The sequence below is a fragment of the Rhipicephalus microplus genome, chromosome 5 (assembly GCF_043290135.1).
Source record: "Rhipicephalus microplus isolate Deutch F79 chromosome 5, USDA_Rmic, whole genome shotgun sequence".
Taxonomy (NCBI): domain Eukaryota; kingdom Metazoa; phylum Arthropoda; class Arachnida; order Ixodida; family Ixodidae; genus Rhipicephalus; species Rhipicephalus microplus.
Genome location: NC_134704.1, coordinates 131769062 through 131788644, shown reverse-complemented (window position 1 = coordinate 131788644; position 19583 = coordinate 131769062).

Here is a 19583-nt window from a genome sequence, read left to right as displayed (position 1 = left end):
TGGGGAGAAAAGAGCAAGCAAGTTTTGAAAACACAGGTTCAGCCGATTCAAAGGTTGCAAGACCGAGCTTCAGCGAAGTAGTAGTGGGGCTGGGAGGAGGCAAAGCAGATGGCATTACAGGTGCGAGTAACCCCCAGGTGCAGGACGCTCCAGCTGAAAAGTCACAGCACGTGATAATCGCCAGGGACTTGAATCTAAGTCTATGCGCAGAAGCAATCAAAGAGAGGGTAAGAGGTGACAAGAGGGTTGTAGTAGGGGCGTTCCCAGGACGCAATCTGGAAGCAGTCATGAGGCAAGCGAGCGCAAAATTCAAAACAAGAGCTGATGGACGAAACCTCGTGATAAATTCAGGTGGTTTAAATGATGTCTTAAATGAAGATAAGGCAGGACTAGCGACCACACTGGCGAAAGGGGTCGATGGCATGCGCGCAACTTCTCCTCAAGTACAGGTAGTGATATGCACGACACCGGAGGTACCGGTGCATGACGGCAACTTGCAAAGAGCGGTTGTCAACGCAAACGAAGAGGTATGAAGCATGAGTCGAGAGAAAGGGTTTGAGGCGGTGGAAATAAACAGAGAGGTGCATAGGTGGGGTGGTTTTCAATGAGACAGAATTCACTTCGATGGGAGGCTAGGCCATGAGGTGGGTTGGCGACTTGCAGGACGCGCAGTAGCTTTCTTGGGGGCATGTGGGCCCTTCGTGGTGCAGCATATCTATTAACGAGGAAAACAAGCAGCGAGACTCTGACATGTGGTATGGACAGATACGATTCCAAAGTGGCACCAATATCTAAGACAAGTAGAGTCCGGGGCAGAAATAGATGTAGCCACGAGGGCCGAGCCAATTCAGACTTAGGGTATATTAACATGCAGGGAGGTGGGTACAGGCTGAAGTGGGAAGAGATAGAAGAACAGCTAAGGGAAGAGAGGCCGATGGTATACGGTTTTGTATAAGCACATCTAAGGGACATGGAACAACCTCCTAACAATCCGGACTATGCGTGGAAATAATGGACTAGAACAGAAGGCAGCAGAAAAGGGGGTGGTATTGGGGCATTCATTCATAAAATACCGACTGGCAAAGGGTCAAGCAGAAGTGCAAGGCACATTTATGGCTAAAAGGGAAAGTGGCAGGGCAAATGACGCTTCTTGGTTTGGTGTACTTATGGACGAGAGCAAAGGCTGGAGAGGAAAACCAGCAATATTGGAGTGTATATCAAAGGACATTGAGGAAATAGGAGGAGAGTGCGAGATAATTATAACAGGAGATGTGAATACGCACATAGTAGATATAGATGGATATACTGACCCAACAGGCAAAATGATCAAGGATATGAGTGAAAGGCTTGATTTGATCATTTGCAACAGTACCGAGAAGTGTGAAGGGCAAATAACATGGGAGGTAGGAAGGCTGCAGTCGACGATAGATTATGCACTGATGTCACATAAATGTATGCTAGGCTCAGGGGAATGCATATAGATGAATGTGGCTCCAGAAGTCTGGGTAGTAATCACAAACGTATCAAGCTAAGTTTTCAAAGAGCAGTGAAAGTAGAAAGGAGAAAAGATGAGCGACTACAAAAAATTTTTATTCAGAAAGGCAAATATAAATAGCTATAAACAATTTCAGAAAGTAATCGCTGACGATAATAAAACAGTGTGGACATACACGAATCTAATTATACTGTGAGCTAGAGCTTGCTAAGGCACGTGACAATTCATCCCACAAAAAAAGACACAAACCCAAGAGTTGGTGGGATTAGGAAGTTAAGAAAGCCATAGAAAATTGTCAGGCAGCCTCTAGGGAACACAGACATGCTAAGCAGCGGGGAGAACCGACAGATAATGGTGAAAGAAAATGGGACATCTTTGTAAGCTGCAGAAGGGAAGCATCGCATCTGATCAATGAAAAGATTAGAAAAAAGGGGCTCAATGACTGGCAGAAGTACATAAAAAGGATAGAAAGGCAGCAGCAAAATTTCTAAACCACCTAAACTCCCTAAAAATTTAGACAAGCTAAGAGCAGAGGTTTGTAACTACTGCTCAAGGTGCTGGGCTAGAAGAGGACGAAGCTATTGAATATATAAGAACAAGGGTGACAGAAAATTTTCAACAAAGTGCCTTGTGCACCACAATAGACAAGGATGAATCGAGTGGCGCAATGGCTCCGTTTTCACAGCGAGAGAGGGAAAGGGCTAAGAAGAGGGTTCCTAGCAGTACATCAAGAGGCCCAGATGGCATTCCAATTATGCTAATAAAGACATTGGGTCCAAAGTCTAAGCAGACTTTGAGAAAGGCAGTGAGCAAAACAATAATCGATGGTGAAGTCCTCGAGGGATGTAAACTTAGCAGGATGAGCATGATCTATAAAGGAAAGGGGCACAATGCTGACATAAACAACTACCGTCCTATAACAGTGAGATCAGTGGCCTACAGGCTGGCGACGCAGAATTTAAAGGAAAGAATGTTGGCATGAATAGAGCATCAGGGGGTGCTGGTGAAACTGTAGAATGGGTTTCGGAAACACAGTTGGTTGGAAGACAATCTGTTCTCACTGACGCAGTGCATCGAAATAGCAGAAAAGGAACACAGTCTCCAGTGGCTAGCATTTTTTGGTAGCAAGGAAGCGTACGATGGTGTGGTTCAAGAGGACTTGTTGGGTATACTGGACACACTAGGTGTGAAAGATGGAGTCAATAATCTTTTAAAGGATATCTGTAAAGGTAACAAGGTAGTTATAAAGTAAAAAAAAACAGCTATCTAAGCCCACAGAGGTAAAACCGGGGCTTAGTCAGGGGTGTCCTCAGTCGACTTTGTTATTCATGATGTACCTACAAGGATTAGAGGCCAAATTAAAGAGAGATGGAGTTGGCTTCAACCTCTCTTTCCTCAAACAAGGAAAACTCATTGAACAGGCACCAGAAGCAATGATGTACGCAGATGTTATAGTGCTAATGTCCGACAATAAGGAAGATTTGCAGAGATTAATAGACATCTGCTGTAATGAGGGACTTAAGTTTGATTTGAGGTTCGGTAAAGAAAAATCAGCAGTCATGATTTTAATTATAATTAAGGTAGTGGGCTTACAGTACAGGAGGTCATGCTAGAGACAACGAATAAATACAAATATCTGGGCAAATGAATAAGCAATGGGACCGAGTACCTAAGGAAACACATAATATACGTAATGACTAAAGGAAACAGGAATGCAGCGGTGATGAAAAATAGGGCACTGTGGAGTTACAATAAGTATGATGTGGTGATAGGAATTTGGAAAGGTGTCATGGTTCCTGGTCTGATTTTCGGCAATGCGGTCTTGTGCGTGAGATCAGAAGTTCAAGCAAGATTAGAAATTAAGCAACGAGGAATGGGTAGGCTTGCTTTAGGAGCTCAGAGGAATACACCAAATCAGAGAGTACAAGGTGACATGGGATTGACATCATTCGAGGGCAGAGAAGCAAGCAGCAAGATAAAATTTGAGAAGTGATTGAGAGAAATGGGGGAGGAGCGTTGGGCTAGGAAGGTTTTCAGCTACTTGTACATGAAGAATGTCGATACAAAATGGAGGAAGCAATTCAGATAATTGATGGGTAAATACTTATGAAACAGCAGGGGGCCAAACTAAAAAGAATTATCGGTTAAGAAGAAGCAAGGAAGCTGAGACCGATATGTGGAGAATTGGCATGTTTAAGAAGTCACACTAGAGATATATCTAGCTTTTAAGCAGGAAATTGCCAATAAAGGTTCTATGATAATACTCGGGGTAGTTCTCTACTGTTTGAGGTGAGGATGGGTGTATTGCGAACCAAGACATATTGGGCCAAATACGAAGGGGTAGACAGGGTATAAAGTGCGTGTGGAAAGGAGGAGGAAACTGCTGAAGACTTGATAATGTTCTGTGAAGGGCTTCACCCTATAGTTCAGGATAATGGCGCAGAGTTTTTCAAAGCACTGGGGTTCAGGGACAGGGAGGGCAAAATAGACATTAAGTGGGTAGAATTAACTAGAAGGAGGTTATCTGGTTGGTGGCTAAAGTCAAGGCACGAGTGGAAATTAAACCCTTCACTGCAAAGTACTGGTCGTCAACCTCGCTATTTAAAGGGGGAAAATATGAATCTAGTTTTCGGTTCACTAAGTATTACGACTTCGTGGCGTTAGCCACGGCCCGATCTAAAGGGTACAGTCATATCAATTCATCCATCCATCCATATATGAAAATATGCGAGATGGTGGCACTTGGAGAGTTCACTAGATGAGCGAACAGACGGACGGATGAATGGACAAATGGACAGAAAGACGCACAGGCAGACTGACAGACATCATACGAACAGACAGACGAACGGATGGATGAACAGACAAATGGACGGACCAATGGATAGACAGAATAACAGACGGATGGATAGACGGATGGATGGACGGATGGATGGACGCGGCCACTGGACGAAAGTTTCATGGTCTACAGATAAAACCGCCCGAAGCTTCGCCTCCCTCATCATCATTCTCTCCATCGATATGCTGTGATTTTGTTTCTTCTGACACGCTGACCTCTCGGACGAAGCTGGTGCGTATGCAGGGTTGGCACGTCCGCTGCGGCTGGCTTCACTTGCTTAACGGGGTTGTCGGCCTTTTGCTTGGCTCGCGACTCCTGTAGTGCAGAGAGTAGTGTGCGTAGCACTGCAGCGGTGGCAATTTCTGTATTAATATGCAAATAATGTTGCGTTGCTACAACTGTGGATAGCTCAGACTTGAAAAACACATTTGGCGTTGCCTTGACACGTATCTGCGTCAAGAATTCACATTAGATAGTATCGTAGTCATCAGTGAAATTCTTGTTCACCGCTCACACCTGCTGCAATTTATAGTGGGTCTTGTCCAACTCGTGTGGCGCACCACCTCTGGATTATTGCACTATGGATGACAAGTTACCGATAACATGAAAGCTTCTATTGGTTGGTTGGTAACAACTTCATTGGTAGTCCGGCGGAGCTTTCGCCGACCGGGCCTTGGGTTTCCCGCGTGGGGACGTCAAGACCTTGCCTGACCGCCGCCTCGCGGGCCTGCTGGATGGCCGAGAGTTGGTCGCCAAGGCTGGGGCTGCACAAGACAGCAGCCCACCGCGGCGGAAAGGTATGGATTTAGCAAGCTTCTGTTTAACAGAAAAAAAGGCAGATCCCACGTACATTGGGGATCGATGATATGCGATGCACGAATGAGGAAGGTTGGTATGTCACTTTAAAATCAGCACAACGTTACGAGGCGAAGGTAAATTGTGCCGTACATGGCTTCCAAATATTGATTATCATGTTTGGACATGTCACTTACATTCGTTGTCTATTCACGTCACCTTATACTAAATTTTGTATAAGTAGAGCTAGCGAAACAGCCACGAGCGTGCTATGAGCGTAGCATGTATTCATGTTTTACATGACACGCATGTCATGATATCATGTTTGGACGTGCCATTTATCTTCGTTGTTTATTTACGTGACATAATAGCAACTTTGGTATATGTTGAGCTAGCAAAACAGCCACGAGAGCGCTATGAGCGTAGCATGTAGTCATGTTTTACACGACACGCATATCATGATTATCATGTTTGGACCTATTTTTTTTACATTCGTGCTCCATTTACGTCAAGTAATACCGAATTTGGCAGATGTGGACTTAGTGTAACGGCCACGAGAGTGCTATGAAAGTAAACTATGTATTCATGTTTTACATGACACGCATATCATGATTATCATGTTCAGACGTGTCATATACCTTCGTAATTCATTGACGTCATGTAACACCGAATTTAGTACATGTGGAGCTAGCAAAAGGGCCGCGAGAGCATCATGAAGGGCCCAATATACTGCGACGCATTGTTGACACGTGCGCACGCTGGAAGCAGCGACGCTACGCTAGCAAAACGCGAGCAATCTATCGTCTGACGCCAGGTGCGACCGGCGCGACTAGCGTTCGTCGGTGTGGCCCAGAGGAAACCAGCGCAAAATGTGACATGCTGCATTTTGCGCCGGCAACGTTACCCAGACAGCACTACTGCATCTGCCTTGCTTCGTGACAGAGGGACGTCGGGCGTGCTCAAACGTTCATGCGTCAATGCATGGCATCGCCGGCGCGACGTGCCGAAACAAACGCCGGCGTCACGTCGATGTGCATTGGAGCCTTGAATGTTTCATGTAGTTATCTTCTCACATGACAGGCATCTCGTGATAATCATGTTTGCACCAATCACATGCTTTCGTCATTCATTCCCGTGATGTAATACCAAATTCGACATATGCTAGCTAGGGAAGCGGCCGCGAGCGCATCATTAGTTTGGCATGCGGTCATGTTGTAACATGACAAGCATGTCACAATTATCTTGTTTGGACGTGTCATTAACCCATGTCGTCCATTCACGACACGCAATAGCGAATTTTGTACATGTGAAGCTATAGATAGTAAAATGGCCGTGAGCGCATCATGAGCGTGGCATGTTGCCATGTTGTTACATGACACGCACCTTATGATCATCATGTTTGCACCAGTCAGATACCTTCGCCACCTATTCACGTACCGTAATACCAAATTTGGTATATGCGAAGCCAGCGAAACGGCCGCGAGCGCATCGTGATTATGGCATGCAGTCATGTTGTTATTTGACACGCATGTCATAATTTTCATTGTCGCTTGTGTTCGCTATGTAGTCATGTCATACCATACCTATTTTTCAACATGACATGTGAGCGAAACCACAACGTCAGCAGCAGGACCATGCAATGTAAATCATGACTTTCATGACATACATGTAAAAATTTTCATGTTATGACATGAGAAATTTATTTTATTGGGAAGGTGGAAGCGTTTGCCTTTCAGGCTAATCCAGGTCATGTTATGGCAAGTCACTTATGCTCGTCATACAGTAATGTTGCATCATACCAAAAGCCCACTGCAGGAGCTTGTGAACAGGCCTGAAATTATCTAGACGTCATTGGCTTAGTCCCTTATTATTTTCATTATATTACAGCGTATCATGGGGTCGTGACATGGACGATAGGGGCCGACACGATGTGGAGTTGAAACTGTTTATTCTGTTGAACTTGCCAAATGGAAAGAAAAGACTACAGCAATAAACTGGCACTGATAGCAGTGAACAGAGCGTCGGTCGTCGATCAACTGACAAGCGGCGAAGTGCGTCCGCAGTCATACATGGGTCACCGAATGTTTCAGCCTTAGGAACTAGTCGTCACGCAAGCTCTGAAATCATTTCGAGTTTTCGCGTCTTGCACACAATATTAACAAAACGTTCTATAATGATCACGAACCTTCCTGAACGAAGAAGCGCAGTTGGCGCTGAGCAATCCTGGCATAGCCATTGTGGGCAAAAACCGAACCAAACAAAACTGAAAACAAAAAAACGTGCGTGGCAAGTGGAAGCTGTATTTAGATCACAAAGAAAGCTGATTATGTCGCCTAATACATTTGTAATACCCATGTTACACAGGCAGGCTAAGCGTGGTTACGACCAACCATTGTTAACCGCGTTTAAACGCGGTTAGCACCAGCCACGCTTCGCCGATTTTCACACATCTACTAGAGAGCTGGAAACACATCCCGCGTTTCTCAGGACCAATGCCTCCTATTAGGCCGCGTTCACACTGAGCATTCCGGCCGCCGAAAGTGCTCCGAATCCGGTTCGGCGGCGGCGAGATCCGCCGAAAGGGCCCTCTCCACGCTGATCGCTCTCGGACCGATTTTTGCGGCGTCTGCCGCCGAATCGGTCACCGCGGACCAATAGGAGCGCTAGTCAAGGAATTTTGAAAAATGGCGGCCAAGCCCTACTCACTTGTTAGGCCGCAGTGCACGTAACTGAATGTTGAAACCAATGGTTGTTTAACCTACTCTGTGCCTACTTCGCGTCCGTATTTCGTGAAAGAGGTGACCGAGCTTGCTGTTGGCGCGACCGAGCTTGTTGCGGTCTTGCAGAGCAAAACGAACCCACCAACGCCGTTGGCGTCGGTGGTTTTTTCTGCTCCTCGTGCATTACAAGACAGCCACTTGCCAGCAAAGTAAGCAGTGCTGTCTTTTCTTGCTTCCTGCGTACGAGAATCATCGAAGTATACGCCACCGGATAGCGTAGTGGCATTTGCGAGCCGCGACAATAACCGGGTGACAGCCAATCCATCCGGCGTTCGCCCCGTGGTAGATGGCATATTCGGCGGCGCGGGGCGCGTCCAGTGCGAACGACGCTGCGTTTCGGCGGCGGGGGAATTTCGGTCGCTGTAGAAAGCGGATGTTTCAGTGTGAACTAGGCATTAGGGAGTTTTAGAATAACGTTTGCAGGTGTTGCGGGCGTTGCTTTTGTCGTGGGCACCATACGAATTTTAGAATAGCGTTTGCCCCCCTTGAGAGAATTCTAGAGACTTTCGCCCCGGAAGAAGAATGGCGATTTGGGCTAGTTGGTTTGAATTCATAGTAGTCTGTTTCTTCTAGCACATTCGTGCTCGCGCTGCAGCCCTTATTATTTCGCCCCGGCCACGAACCCAAATGCACTAAAGCTACACCCAGCACTTTGCAGGCCGCATGCGGGCCGCACACGCCACCCGCTGTTCCGGATTTTTTGCGGGCGGGCCGCGCACGCGAATGGCGGCTCGACTTACGACGCATGCACAGCGGAAGAAACCGCACCGCAAGAGCTCGCGGTGCGCTATTCTAAAACCCTGTATCGTCGCGACAGAAAAACACCACGCGCGCTCGCGGAATGCACTCATCGGGGGTGGGCGCCGCCATTTTAACGCGATAGCGTTAGAGAGCTCGTGTCGCAGAAATTCCGCCTTCGGCATCGGCACCGTTGGTTGTGAGCGAAAAAAAATGGCAGCATATCCACGGAGTGAATGATGGAGAGTAGGGCGAAGAATTCGTCCGTCCATTCGTTCTTGCTTCCATCCGTCCATGCGTCCGTCAGTGTGACCGTCCATGCGTTCATCAGCCCGTCCGTGCGTGCGTCTGTTCGTGCGTGCGTCCCTGCGTTCGTCCATGCAGCCACCCCTGCGTCCCTTCATGCGTCCATCCATGCATCTGTCTATGTGTCCGTTCGTCCATCTATTCAACACTCCAAGTACCACCATCTCGCATCTTTTCATCATATATTCCCCATATAGAAGAACCGCCATCCAGCGGACATTCCAAGGACTAAACGAGAGGTGGCACACACACACTTTCTCACGGCTTGCGCTTCGGGTCCACTTCCCACCTTTAACCACCTCGAGTTCATGGTATATACTAGTTCACTGTATTCATGGCACTGCGGCCGAACGCTCGCTAAACCTTTCGAAAACCAAGGAGGTTACGCCCAGCGAGTATGACGTAGCAAACTTTTTCAGTCAGATAGTGCTCAATGTACATTCCAATGGCTGCTAATGGGAAATGAGAGGCGGAGAATTCGGCTTTTACTTTCTTACGGCTTGCGTTTCGTATCTACTTTCCATTTTTAACCACCTCGAGTTCATTCATGGTATATACAAGTTCATTGTATTCATGGCACTACGGCTTAACGCTCGCTAAACCTTTCTAAAGCTAAGGAGGTTGCACCCAGCGAGTATAACGTAGCAACCCTTTCTTGTCAAATAGTGCTCAATGTAGATGCCAATGGCTGCTAATGGTGATCGCAGCCTGCGCGTTAACTAAAAGCCGAATGTTCTTGTCTCTCATTCCCCATTAGCAACCATTGACATGCACATAGAGCACTATATTTTATTGCTCAACAACGCACGGAAGAAGTCTCTCACCGGCATGACCTTTGAGGTCAAAATGTTATACTTGTTACATACTACGGGGGACGAACGGGTGCCGCTATAAGGAGCTTCGCTCCTAAAATCGAGAAAGAAGCAGCAAATGAAACAAAGAATAACATTTTTGGTCCCATTGAGGATCGAACGTTGGCCGTTCGCGTGGCAAGCAGGTGTCGAACCACAATTACACAATGTTTCTTGCAGCTGCTTCAGGAAAAACAAAACACTACATAAACGCCATCTAATGGAAGAAGTCTCCTTAACTAATTTTGTTCGACAGGTGTCACGACGAAAACGAGCCCATTCAGCGATTTGTAGGCGCATTTGGGAGGCCATCGAACTACGTCAAAAAAGGCTTGAATTTTGTGGCTATCGCCGCTAAAACCACACAGGAACTTTCTGACAGCTCTAAGAGTGAACAAATATGCCCATCCTGAGGAAAAAAATATCACGCCTTTCCAGACGCGTTGATCAAGCAAAGAGCAAACGCTAGGTAATGCGCTGCCATCGGTGAGGCATTGTGAGACTCTTTATGCCTCCCATATGGCGAGTGCGTGTCGTGTATCTTGGAAGCTATGCGACTTTTACTTTAGATCAAAAACTGTATATATTGTTCGCGTGCACGCGTGCGTGTGTGTATGTCTGTGTGCCATCTGCGAGACATCGCGAATAACGTGTCTCGACTACAGCTGAGCGCTGTTCTTGCAGACTGTGCTACACTTCACTGTCTTACTCATCACTGAGTGCATGCTTGTGGGACATTCACGTCAAGTAGTGTCCCACAACTAACGAGCCATGATGTTTCATGTCGTATGTAGTTATAAAAGCAGGCCCGTGGCATGTTGCGAGCTTCGCGGCCACAGCGTGGGGAGTCGCCACCATCGAAGCGACGTCAGCGCACTTGGCCGCTAGGTAAACGTAACCGAAAGAATACTTTTTTTTCGAAGATTTTATTTCTAAGACTTCGGCACGGTATGCATAAAAAACCGTTCCTCATTTAATTTCAGGCATTCAGAAGCATGCAAAGTGCGAAAGCGTAGAACATTGGAAAGTGACTCAGTTTAGTTGGCAGTGCGGACCAGGAAACAGTCTCGCCACACTGCTCGTGATAGGCACGCAATTATGTTGATACCAATTACAGAAAGTTTACCGAATACTGTAAATGAGTTGTGAAATCTTGAGCTACACAAGTGCAGGGACGTAAGTGGTATGCCTTTACATACTGCAGCGAACGTTTAGTGCAGTGCGATGGATATATCAGCCAGCGCTGGACAGCTTATGTGCTACGGGCATCTGCGTTGGGGCTATGCGTAGTACATATACCTTGTTTGCACATGAACGCTGATGCATGCATATTTTTTACTGCTGTACGTGCTAAAATGTTACTTACGTGGCCTTTATTTTGTGTAAACATCGATCGGTTGACTTGCAATAAAACGATTTATTGTTGCAAGCTTGTGTGACCAGCGTTGTCATTTCGCTTGGCCTGTATGCGGCAATTCAACTTACTAAAGTAAGTATGCAAGATACTTCTGAGCTTATGTTGCGCAATTTACTGCAATGTACTAGGTGTAAACAACAAAAATTGAGAAACCGCGGGGCTGCTACAACGAGCGGGGGTCAGCCATGACGCAGAAGCAGACGACGACGATGTCGTCTGCTATGTGGAAGGCCAGCCGCCATATCGAAACACCCTGGTGCTTTTGGAACCTAATTAATTTTATACGCAATTATAAATTATACAAACAATATTCTTAGTTATGTATGTGTAGAAGGTAACGAAACGTTTTTTCACTTATTAGTAAAATAGCCATTTTGCAATCTTTTTACGATTCCCTACGAAACCCAGACGGCCCTACCGTCGCTTCCAAATTGCTGTCTCCATTAGCTCTATGGACATGTCACTCCACTGATAAAAGTACTGTTAAATAGATGGATAACCTCTACCATTACTATAATTACGTCGCGTGTGCGCGCGCGCGCACGCGTGTGTGTGTGTGTGTGCGTGTGCGTGTGCGTGTGCGTGTGTGTGTGTGTGTGTGTGTGTGTGTGTGTGTGTGTGTGTGTGTGACAAAACATATTATTAAGTATGCACTCAGCGGTTGAACGGTGCACTTGGGGCTGGCGCGTTCAACACTTAAAAGGGAAGCTTAAAGGTTCCCAAATTTCTCTCGGTTATCTGCCTTAGCGAGGTTACCAAGCAGGGTTTCCTAAAACCGTAGTTAGTGGCATAACTGTGGTAACGTAACTGTGGTTAGAGTAACCGCTGTTTAGGTTGCCTGTGTAACAAGGGTATCACAGAGGCAAAGCAAGCGCGCTTATGACCAACCACGGTTAACCGCGATGAATCGCGGTTAGCGCCAACCATGGTTCGCCGATGTTACACAGTGGGAAAGCATCCTCGGTTAACGTGGCTAACGCTATCTGGTGTAAAACAAACTAACTGACACACTAGTAGCCGGAGCCACTTCCTTGCGTATATATATATATATATATATATATATATATATATATATATATATATATATATATATATATATATATATATATATATATATATATATATATATATATATATATATATATATATATATATATATATATATATGTCTTGAATACATTCAGCAGTAACCAGGGAAAAATGTTATATGTGCCACAAAGTATAATCAAGTACTCACCGGTGCTTCTTGTTCTGATTGTCTATCTTCATCCGGACATGCTTTGGCGCCGACCGCTCTGCGTCAGGTTGAAGTTCGGTGTTGAACTCGGCTGTGATTGCCACGTACACCTTTGCATTGCGTGACGTGCTCCGCAGATCACGCAAATGATTTTCCCACAACCTTATCAGGCATCCCGTGGTTCATGCCGTCCCGTTCGTCCATTTTTCACGCGCACTCGCCGGCATGCACTCAATGGTGATGGACGCCACCATTTTGTCGGTTATCTGCCTAACCAAGGTTGCCAAGCACGGTTTATGAAAGCCGCGGTTAGTAGCATATGCACGGTTTCGTGTGCCGTGTAGCATCAGCAAACCACGGTTAACGTAACCGCGATTAGCGTAACCACGGTTTAGGCTGCCTGCGTAACAAGGGTATTAGGTATACGCCCCCATCAACGCTGGTGTCCGTAACCGCTGCGCTATCGCGAGACATAAAAAATGTGCTTAAAAATATGTATAGGAATGAATGAAAATTGAACGCGGAACCTCTGCGTAGCTATCCAATATCCCCCCCCAAAAAAAATTCTGCGGTTCTTCAAGCTCCTTTAATAACACACGCTACGCCAGTGTCATGTCAGACAAGGAGCCTTGTTAATTATATAACACAGTATCACAGAAATGTAAATCAATCAGCCATCCCACAATGCAAATTATTCACCGTCGTCAGCCACAGCACAAATAAAGTGCGCATGTGTGTGTCTTAAATGTGTGTAGCTGGCACCTCGCTTATCCGCAGAATAACGAACGGTGAGAGAGAGAGAGAATAAAAATGAGGGAAAGGCAGGGAGGTTAACCAGAAAATGGAGCATTCGGTTTGCTACCGTGCACTAGGGGGAGAGGAATGGGGAAGAAAGATGGGAAAGAAAGCGAAGAGGGAAATAGACGCACGCGAAAAAAAATGGGGGGGGGGGGGGGGGCTGGGGTGCTACAGTCTATACAATAGGCCACTGCCACGCAAAAAGTTCCGTAAGGCCTTCACTGATTTTCTGTGAGCACACAAATCATGTCGCCCTTCCAGCACTGATTGTTCAGGCAAAGGTCTATCGTCAAGGCGAGCTAACGCAGCAGCTAGTTGCCGTCTTTGCATGCTGTAACGAGGGCAGTGACAGAGAACGTGCTCTATAGTTTCATGGCTGCCGCAATGACTCCAAGCAGCACTGTCTTCCATGTCGATTCGGAAGGCGAAAGCTTTGGTCAAGGCGACACCAAGCCATAGCCGGCAAAGCACCGTAGTCTCGAGTCGAGAGAGTCCAGACGGAGGCCGGAGTCGACGAGACATGTCCAGTCTTTGCATTCGCGTGTGCCGTAAGCACTCGGCGTTCCCATAACAAACGGTGGCATATTATGTGCTTCCCAGCTTCCGGAAACCTATGGTGGTTAATGGTGTAGTGGATACCGTGCTCGTGTATCTGTATTAGTTGCTCCAAAATTGTCGACAAAGTGCTTTGAAAAGGACGCTGTTCTAGCTTTCGCTAAACTGCGCTGCGTGTTTGGCGGAGGCCTGTCAATTCTTTTCACATATTCAAAGATAGCTGCCCTAATAGAGTTCCTTCCACCTCTTCATTGAAGGGATTCAGATTTCAAAAAGAATGTGCCACGCGACTACATGATAACGCGCTTCGCATTCTGCTCAAATTCGAGCGTAATGAAACATCAAAGGGTGCTGCATGCGCGCACTCGCAATGCGCGCAGTTGACTGCGACCTGCGGGAAGTGAGGGTAGGAGGATTCCGTTTTAACGAGATTGTATGCTCCTCATCCTTAATGTGGCTGACACGTGGACGCTGGATTTGAAAGCGGATGCTTTATTGGTAGCAGGGCCAGTTTTCTTTTTTTCCTGCAATAGAGAAACGCTGTCGAGGAACGTTGTTGAGAGCGCGTTGAAGAACGCTCGAGCCTTACGCCCAGTGGCAATTCCTGGCGGGCAGTTTTAGGGGCGTAGCTCCTTATGGCGTGGCTTGGGCGTCCCTTGTAGTACGTAACCGCCAGTGGCACATACCCTAAATAAGTATAACATTTGACCTCCAAGGTGGTGCCGGTAAGAGATTTCTTCTGTGCGTTGTTTAACAATAAAAAATAGTGCTCAATGTACATGCCAATGGCTGCTAATGGGGAATGAGAGACAGGAGCATTCGGCGTTTAGTCAACGCGCACGCTGCGATCACCATTAGCAGCCATTGGCATGTACAATGAGCACTATCGGACAAGAAAGGGTTGCTATATTATACTCGCTGGGTGTCCTTAGTTTTAGAAAGGTTTAGCGAGCGTTGAGCCGCAGGGCCATGAATGCAATGAACTAGTATATACCATGAATGAATTCGAGGTGGTTAAAGGGGGGAAGCAGATACGAAGCGCAAGCCGTAAGAAATTAAAAGCTGAATCCTCCTGTCTCTCATTTGACATTAGCAGCCACTGGCATGTACATTGAAAACTATGTTACAGGTAAAGGTTGCTACGTTATACTCGCTGGGCGTAACCTCCTTCGTTTTAGAAAGGTTTAGCGAGCATTGGGCCGCAGTGCCATGAATACAGTGAACTAGTGTATACCATGAACTCAAGGTGGTTGAAGGTGGGAAGTAGACCTGAAGCGCAAGCCGTAAGAAAGTGTGCGTGTGCCACCTCTCGTTTAGTCCTTGGAATGTCCACTGAATGGCGGTGCTTCTATATGGGGAATATATGATAAAAAGATGCGAGATGGTGGGACTTGGAGTGTTGAATAGATGGACGAACGGACACGCAGACAGATGCATGGATGGACGCATGAACGGACGCAGAGGCGGATGCATGAACGAACGCAGGGACGGGCGCACGAACAGACGCATGGACGGTCACACAGACGGACGCATGGACGGACGAATGCTTCGCCCCACTCTCCATCATTCACTCCGTGGATATGCTGCAATTTTTTCAGTCACTGCTCTCGTTTTAAAACGTGTTTACACTGTTCCGTATAACAGCGAACACCATGGCGAGGTTAACTGTAGAGTTATGGGCTGTCCAATGAACCGGCGTCGCGGTGGAGAGGCTCGGACTTTCTCTGCCGGCATGGGGGTGGCCCGCTGCTCACTCACAAGAACCCTAAAGGACAACAATAAGGTTTTTCATCCATCCATCGTGGGTTACCTTAACACTCACTGTATCTCGCATAAGCACGTGAAGCAACTATGTCGTTATGATAGATTTAGAGGTAAACATTACTACCAAAACACTTTTTTATTTCAGTAGTGAAAACTCAAAAGAGATGTTGGTATTAAAATTACATCAACGAAAACTCAGCATGCAAAGCGTCTTTAGTGAGCAGTCATTGATTTGAAGTAATGCTCTCATAGCGCTGTATCATCACCTGTGCACGGTTTGCACCGTAACCACATCTTCCTCAGCATCCTTCGCTAAAAGTAGAGAGAGAAGAAAAAAAAATATCACAAAGGTAGGAAGGTTACCTAGACTAAGTTCAGTTTGTAACCCTACGTGGGGAAGAGGGGAATGAGGGAGACAAATAGAGAGAGAGGAGGACATACACATTACACATAACACACACACCACACACACAGTTCAGGGTCCATGAGCGGTCACACAGTGACGTTGCCCTCAAGAGTTGTACAAGGGCTCGTGTGGCTTTCTGGGCTGAAGCACGTGAAGACCACGCTCCGAAAACTTTCTCCAGAGTAAAGGGTCGATCATCCAGCCTCCTTAAGGCACACTGGAGTGTCCGGTGATCTTGAAAGTCTGGATAATGGCACAGGACTTGTTCGAGAGTTTCTACACAATGTCACTTATCACAGTTGGAAAAGTCAGTCATACCAATGCGATGACTTAGTGAATAGGTGAATGCAACGTCGACCCACAGCCGATACAGCATTGTAGCGTTCCGTCGCGAAGTCTTTGATGGAAATTGTAATCGAAGTAATGAAGCGAGGTCCTGTGGGTGTCGAGTGAAGTTTTGTGGAAGATTCCAATGCATGAGTGTGGTATTATGTATGATGCGGCGAAGTTCTTTTGCGGCATCAACCTTTTACAGGGGTATGGCAGTGTGGGCGTTCCGTCGTGAGCACAACGTGCAGCGTTGTCGGGCAGGTGGTTACCACCAATCCCACAGGGACCAGGCAGCCATTAAAAAATTATGTCATGTCGTTTGTTAGTGGCGCGATGACATATTTCATTGATTTGAGATACCATCAGATGCTAGTTCCCGCGTCGTAGACTTCGCATACATTGAAGGGCCGTGTTGGAGTCGCAGAAGATAGCCCATTTAGCAGCTTAGCAGGGGATTCTTGCATAACAAATCTAATTGCGGCTAGAAGGGTGGTGAGCTCGGAACCCGCAGATGTTGTGACGTGTGAAGTCTTGAACTTGACGGTGATTGATCGAGATGGAATCACAAAAGCGCCCATCAAACTTCCCAAGACTGAACCGCCCGTATAGATACCAGTTCGGTTTTCATTAGTATATGCAAAAGGTTCAATGAGATCTGCTTGGGCGCTGCAGATGACAGGCTAGCATTTTTGGTTATCCCCGGAACAAAGTGTACAGGGGGTCGTTGCAGGCACGATTCCGGACAAAGCGGTATGGTTGCGGGTGAGAATCTCCAGGAGATGGAATGCTGGTTAGCCACCACCACTCTGGAGAACTGTGCCTTCGGTCTTTCCGGTGGCAGGCTAGCACAGTGGTAGTTAAGCAGTCTGGGTATATGGCGCATGAGCGCCCGCAGTGTGTCGACAGTTATATAGGTCTTAATCGGGTGGTTTTTGGCAATGACAATAGTTGCGATTGTGTTAGCACACCTAGGCGATCCCAAGCATGTGCGAATAACTTTGCCTCGAATGCTTTGCAGGAACCGGATGTTCGTTTTTCGGGCATTTGAAAGCACGGGTGCGCTATACCGAGACCACCTCAAGAAGAGTTCAAGAATACCCCAAGAAGTGTACAGTTCAAGCATGGCTGACCAGGAAGTTCCAGCGAGAAATTTCATTAAATGGGCAACAGAGCTGAGCGTCTTCTTCAAGTGCGCGATGTGAGAACTCCATAAAAGATCTCTGTCAACAATATAGCCCAGCAATCGATGACAACTCGCATACGAAATTTTGATATTCTCGATGAAAACGGGATACCAGAACATCGCCATGCATGCGAAAGGAACTAAGGCGCATTTCTCGGGGGAAATTCTTAGCCCTCGAGCACGGAGATACTTCGACGTTGTTGTCGCGGTTTTATGGAGCCTTGACCATACCTGGGGTCGCGTCACTGCCGAAGCCCAGATGCAGGTGTCATCGGCGTACACAGAAAGATTGACTGATCGAGTCAGAACTCGGGCAAATCCAATAATCGTGAGTTTAGACACAGTAGGGCTGAGAACCCCACACTGTGGGACACTACGAGAGGTGTAATGGTCTATAGTGCGGCCTTCTGCAGTGTGCATAAAAAAGATCTCTTCAATAAATAGCTCCGAATCCATATGAACATTCTCCATGGATTTCATCATTTTCCAAGGCTTCGGGAATGGCGTCGTGCAATACGTTGTCGTAAGCCCCTTTCACGTCGAGGATCATAGCAACGAATATGCACTTGAGGGATTTCTGCTATTGCACAGAGGTCACAAGGTCGATGAAATTGTCTATAGAAGAACGGCTTCGTCGGAAACCAGTCATAGCCTCTGGATATAAATTGTAGCGCTCTAAGTACCATTCGAGGTGTGTGAGGTCCATTCTTTCCATTACTTTCCCCACACAGCTAGACAGCGCAATAAGTTGGTATGATGCGAGGTCAACCAGCGAGTTTCCAGGTTTGAAGATCGGTACCAAGCGGCTGGATTTCCACCCAACAGGAATGACGCCATCAGTCCATGACTGGTTGTAGCATACCAGTAGCAGGTTCCGGCCCCCTCCCTCATGATGGCAGAACGCAGCATACGTGATGTCATCCGGCCTAGGTGACGATGAACTCCTGCAAGTAGCTAGGGCCGCGTGTAATTCCTCGAGTGAGAAAAGCACATTTGCTTCGGGGACACGTGCTACAGGACCATTGCCGAGAACCTCATCACTCATGGTGACCACATCACCCGAAATCCCCACATTGCCGAAATCTTCGGCAATGTCAACTTGCAGGTGGCCTTGTTGGAGAGCCAGTGTGCTGAACGAATTTAGTTGTTGTGGATTAAACCTAAGGCCACCTACCGTTTGCCATATAAAGGACATCGGTTTGCGAGGAGTGAGCGATTCGCAAAACTTCCTCCACCGTTAGCCCTCTAGCTAGTCCATTCCACGCTGAATTTTTATTGTAAGCGTCCAGCATCTCTAAGGTCATGAATTCAATTAATGCACCTGTACCTCCTCTCAGCCCACCTCCGAATCATACGTAATCTCTCAAGTTCCACATAAAACTCTGTGCGATTTGGTGTGGGCGTAATAGTGCTCTTTACCACTTTCATTTCATTTACAATTACCTCATTCAGGCTACACGTGGCACCTTCGCACGCCTCATTCACCTTCGTCCTAAACATTGACCAACTAACGTTTCTGTAAACTGAAGAAGAGGTATTTGCGAGACATGTGACCTTCCAATACATCGGAATATGGTGACTGCCGTGAGTCTCAATATTGGGGAACCTTAGCACTTCTTGAGTGAGTTGCCGTGACACCAGTGGCAAATCCAAACAACTGCTGTAACTAATACCACGTATATACGTTGTACTGCCGTCATTCATAATGTGAAGTTCATGGCGTGAGGCGAAGTGAGCAAGTTTCCGGCCCCTGGAATCAATTTTGGTGCTTTTTGCATTTTATAAGCATTGGCGATTGTTGTCGCTTCAGCGGACACAAGGTGTGGTTTTCGATGTACCGCCAGAAAATAAAAAGCAAGAAGTGCCCAACTTTGAGAGCAGGTGTGCCAAGACAGTGGTTCACGGCCACCAATTCGTTTTCTTTAATTTTCTATTCATACGCTATGAATGAGTTCCACCGTAGATATGTGGCATGGCTTGAATGACCTACCACCATATTGCCGGACCACGTTTTTTTTTTTGCTGTAACCATATAGGCCTGAGTTCTGCTAATGAAAGGATACAAGTGAGGTCACTCAGTGGCCAACTTGGC